The sequence below is a fragment of the Cynoglossus semilaevis genome, chromosome 9, assembly GCF_000523025.1.
Source record: "Cynoglossus semilaevis isolate Cse_v1.0 chromosome 9, Cse_v1.0, whole genome shotgun sequence".
Taxonomy (NCBI): Eukaryota; Metazoa; Chordata; class Actinopteri; order Pleuronectiformes; family Cynoglossidae; genus Cynoglossus; species Cynoglossus semilaevis.
In genome coordinates, this window is record NC_024315.1 from 12,259,570 (window position 1) to 12,265,394 (window position 5,825).

A 5,825-nucleotide genomic window follows, 5' to 3' on the forward strand; every position below is an offset into this window, starting at 1 on the left:
GTCCTTTAATCATATATATATATACATAAATAAAAAAAAACGTCCAAGGTTACACAGAATCACAAGCCAATTATTCACCAAAGTAAATTATAAAGTAAATTATAAAATATGTTTGTATTTATCCTAATTAATTCTTTGACGTGAAATTATATTAAAAAAAAATTGTGGAAAAACACGGACGTTTCTCGTCCTTGAAAGTATGTTTTTGTTATCTTCTTGAAGAAAAAAAATGCACGGCACTCTGTTTGTATCAACAGTGTGGGCTTCACATCTGACTTCACCGAGAAACCCCATAAGTACAACTATGCTAGGCTATATTGCAGTATAATAATGACCCCAACATACTTACTTAAGTATGTCTTAAGGTAGAATAGTAATAAATACCACGTATTACTTTTTAAAAATGCCGTGACATCATACAATAAACTAATTATGTCAAAAATTAAAGAAGGGTGGTGGAAGTAAAATCAGCACCATGGACAGCTCAGGCGCACTCACAACCACAGTGTGCAGTCAGATATAGACCTGGGGTCAAACTGCTGCCAGTGTCATTTCATCAGGGGGTCACATCAGTGTTGGATGTTCTAAATAGAATTTGCAAAAATAATATTTGAGTAAAAGTACTTAGATACGTCGATCTCTGTACAATACACTTGTACTTTTCCATCCTTAAATGAGCATCGAATGCATTTCAGTCAATGAAGGAGTAACACAATTAGGAGTGATGACATAGAGCAGAGGTTTCCAAACTGGGGGGGAGGCCCCGTCACGGGGCACGGTGCCATTGCGGATGGGGGGGCGCTAATGGAATAAATGAGTGAAACGTAACACAGCATATTGTCCAATGCTGTAAATGTTTAACGACAAGCTGGCAAAACAAAACGAAAAACAGATTGGTTGAAGGCGGTGTAAACTGAATATCTGATAATAATATTGCAAAGGAGGCCATTATTTTTAATTGTCGCTGTCGTTTTTGCTGTTGCATATTCGATCTGCTCAGAGCAGCAGTAGCAGCATTGCGCAGTGCACCAGCTCGTTCCTCCCCACACAGAATCTTAGTCCTTGGTCCAATGGGGGGTCCAGAAAAGTTTGGAAACCATGACTTAGGGGCAAAGCAGCCTTCATTCTCCTTAAAATACAGGGGCAAAGCCTTCGTGGTTGAGGAGCAGCGCTCCTTATCTGCCAACAGTCACTGAATTCTCGTGTATTATTGGCACAACAGCTGTTTGGAGCTTGACTGTAAGATGTGCTTATCAGAGCTTCTTAAATAAACTCCAACAGTCCGCCTTTCATCCTTCACAGAAGTGGCCTGGTTTACCAGCTAGGAGGTAGTGTGATGTCAGTGAAGTCACCCGTCTGTCGTGGCGTTCTTCTTCTTCTGCTGTAGAAAGTGTGCCGACATTTCAGTCTAGGCGCCGTTCCGTTCTCTTAAAGTCGGGGCAGATCGACTGCTGCTGCCTTTAGAGCTGTGTTTGTGAACGTAAAAACAGTCAGACAAACGGTCAGCCCCTGACTCCAAGTCCTGCGTGAAGGGAAAACGTGTTTATGGTGATTTAAAGTTTAATGATGCTGCTCCCACACTCTCCGCAGGATCCTGGTTGGGATGGTGTGAATAATATATTTCGGAACTCTTCAGTCCACTTATGAAAGAAAACAAAAACGACAAGGGACGTTTTTTGGCCCAGAGATAGACCCCGGGACTTTAAGGAGTTTGTTATGTCCCATCTGGAAGTATTAGAACGTAGTGACCAACTCTGTTCTGTAATTGTGCTCAGTCCAAAGCTTTTGGGCCACAACTCAACAATATATACATATATATATATATATATGTGTTATATGTGTATATATATGTATACATGTATATATATTTATATATATGTGTATATATATGTATATATATTTATATATGTGTGTATATATGTATATATATAATATATATGCATATATATATACACATGCACGTGTATACAACTATATATATATATAGATATACAACTCATTTGCAGTAGTGAAAATATTAGTGTTAATGTGCAGTAAAATCAAATTTCTCAGTAACAAAAACTCAAACCAAATGAACTTATGTCCTTGACTTCTTTATTCTGATCGATAATAATATTTTCTCTATTTCTTTCATTCTCTAAGACTGTTTCTCTTCCTCTTTTGCTTAGCATTTCTCATTCGGATTGAAATCAGTTCATTAAGTTCAGATGAATCCATTTAGTTGAATTTTGTTCATGTGGTCAATAAATTTGCCGGCTCTCCGTACTGTATGTATCCTACAAAAAAACGCATGTTGCGTTGATGAAGTTCGCAAAATTCCTGTTGCATCCAAACCAATAGAGCTTCATATTCATATTTATTTTTAGATTTTTTTCCATTGTTTTCTAACATTTTTTGGAAAATAATTGAAATCTCAAACAGTAACTCCAAGAAGAAGCAAACTTATTATAACCCTTGTTACCCTACACATGGAGCATACACACACTTCTTCTTCCTTTAACTGTGACTGAAGTCACGCCGAGCTGTAAAGAATGTCTGACTGTCAACCTGAAGGTTATTGCTACGCTCCGCGTTGGCAGGCGCTCACATCTGAAGCTACGAAAGCTTCTCTTCACTTCGTTCTCAACGCGCCTCTGTTTGCATTTGATTTTTAGAAGTCAAGGACACTGCAGATGTGTTTGTTTGGACAACAGTGCTGCAGAGATGGATGCTCTCCTGCCATAAAGTTGCCGTGTAAAGTTTGCGGTTGCAGGGAGTTAACAAGAGAAGTAAAAAAAAAAAAAACACAGAAGAAAACTTCACAATTCCCGTTTGTTTTGTTTTTTTTCTACACGGCGTAATGGCATCTCAGAGCACTAACAACAATGGTTGGTTCTCAACAATGAGAACCACATATAGGTATTGCAAATATGAAAAAGATATATGTACCGTATTTTACTTATTTTTATAAGGCACACTGGATTATAAGGAGCATTAGGGGAACAAAACAGTCAGCGAACAATCCAGTATGCCCGGATCGCTCTCCTCATTGTCCGAGTCAGTCTCGTTGCCGTTACGTGTAGCTGTTCAGTGATAATTCCGGCCTTCGTGAAAGCTCGAACGACATTTGAGACTGATGCCTTAGTCCAGGCATCCACGATTCATTGGCAAATAGTGACGTAACTCGCTCGGCGTTGCCTCCCTGTTTTGGTGAATGTGTGTTGGCCTTCTGTCGTCCAATGCTCCCACGCAGCTCGCAATATTTAAACGCCCTGTTAACACCAATATTTAGTGGTTGGAATTCTTTAGTTAATCCACCCAGAATGATGGCAAGGTCCAAATTAGTTTGCTTCACTTGGGTTTTGACAACATCGGTGAGATGGGCGCGCATGGAGTCAACCTGAAGTAATACATAACCTGAAGTAATGCATAACCTGAAGTAATACATAAGGCGCACCGGGTTATAAGGTGCACTGTCGATTTTTGAGGAAATTAAAAGCCTTTTAAGTGTGCCTTATAGTCCGAAAAATGCAGTATACATATGTATATGTGTGTATTGTCATCGTAAATATGACAAAAAAAGGGAATACTCCAATTCTTCCCACATGCAATTTGAATTTACCCTAATCTGAATTGTGGTTCAATTCTAATCTGTTGTTGTTTTATTAGTTTTATTAGTGTTAGTAGAGATGGATAGATAGATAGATAGATAGATAGATAGATAGATAGATAGATAGATAGATAGATGGATAGATGGATGGATGGATTCATTAGAAGTGGACAGTTCATCAGAGTTAATCTTATCCAAAAATATCATCTATGACAACAGAATCTGGCTGTGAAACTGCATCTACTAGCGTTCTCCTTCCTCTAGCATTAGCAGATGATGAGTGTTTTACAAAATAAAGGTCAGTAGGTGTTGAAATGGAGATTGAAGTTCAATGCCCTCTGCACAGGGAGGTCCCCAAACCCTGTGCTGCATGCAGTAACATGCCTGTACCCACATGGAGAGGGAACCATGTCTTAGCCCTTCTAAACAAATGCTATACGGAAGTCAAGCTTTGTTTAATCTCTTAAACACATTTGTAAAACTGTGATGACAAATTGCTCTACAGTTGTATTGGCCTTGACAGAGTGTATTCACTCTACGTTCTGTTGATGTCAACAGTGATCCTATAGAAGTTCAAATGAGCCAGTCTTTCTTCTACTTTAAATAATACCCAGGTTATCATTTCCACTCTTACCGCATTACTCACCCTTTTATCATGAAAGGATGTCGGACGTTGATTCACAGCTTTTGAGTTTTAATTCTTAAGGCATTTGATTTCCAACCTCGCTCATCACTCACGCCATGTTAAACAAAAAGCATCCCTGCGTCTCAAATGCAAAACAAGTGTAACCAAAGGAGGGGGTCTTAGGCAGACAACTGTTGCTATGGTTACAAAGACCAACTTTCAAATAGGTAGTATACTCAGGAATACGTCTATTTATTTCCCCTCGACCAGTGTTTATCCTCTCGTTTGATGCCGGGGTCATGTCATTGGTTGAAATGATGAAAAGCAGATACAGAGCATCAGAGAAACACAGGTTAGAGCCAAACTCGACGAGTACAAGTTGTCAGAAAAAAAACGCCGTAAGAGGGCTCTCATTTTTACTCTTTGTTGTTACTCCAAATACCCATACGCTGAACAGAAAGGAAAAAAAAAATCTTATTTTCACTCTCACCCACTCTCTTACTCTCCCTGTCCTTCCACTGGCAGCAGTCGAGTTGCTTCTCTGAGGTTATTGATGTCACCGTCACTGCATCTTCTTTATATCTTGATTCCATCTACTTCTCTCTCTCTCTCTATTCCTCTCTATTCTTCAACTTTTGTCATCCACTTGGACCAACATTTTCCCTCACCAGGCAACCTGTCTTTATACTGACACCAGCGTGATGTCAAGGACATGTACCAGTGACACAGGCACTGGCAGGTTGTGCCAAGGCGCGAAAAACTCTTTCTGATCGTGCGTCGTGCCGACTTCAAAATGTTCGGGTGACCTTGTTCATCAAAGCCACTTGAAGTGTGGGAGGCGAGAGAGGCTCGTTGAAAACAGCCGAGTGGGTTCAGATGGTCCGAGTTACTCTGGGTTGTCGACGACATCTCAAGATGTCATTTTTTACACCAGGGATTTGATGGAGTGTTTTTGTTGATCCCCTTGGAAATAGAGGTAACCATTGTGTCATTACAGCTACATCTGTCAACCAGTACAACAACCAATCACAGTAGATGTTGAAAATGAAAAAATATGTATGCACAGTTGTCCTCTGCTGAAGAGAAATCGAAAATATCCGCTATTACTTTAGGTACAGAATTGTATCTCAAAAATATTTGAATATTTTCTATCTGCCGTATAAGGTGCCTGAATGCGCAATTTAAATAAAAATCTCCTCCTATTAAACAGCACAACAGCAGTGTGTGAGATGAGATGAAAAGTTGCCTTTTGAATTTACCACACTTTTCTCGGACTAGAAAAAAATGGTTGCTTAACTAGAATGAGAACAAAGGTTTTGAAGGAAAAACAAGAAGTCCAGGTTGGACTTCCTGTAATAATGGTGGTCTGGTCTGGATAACATTGGGATAGACTGTAGATAGATTAATAGATTTTATTGGTTTTATTGATCCCTGCAGAGAAATAGTATTATCTAGTAGTTCAGGCCCAGTGAAAAGGACTCTAGAGATGATTATAAACAGAGCTCTGATCACAGGTGCACCTCGGACCAGGTCCAAATAACAGGCTCTAAAGGTAAAAAAAATAAATAAATAAATAAAAAAATTCCACTGAGGCTAAGCAGGAAAAAAAGC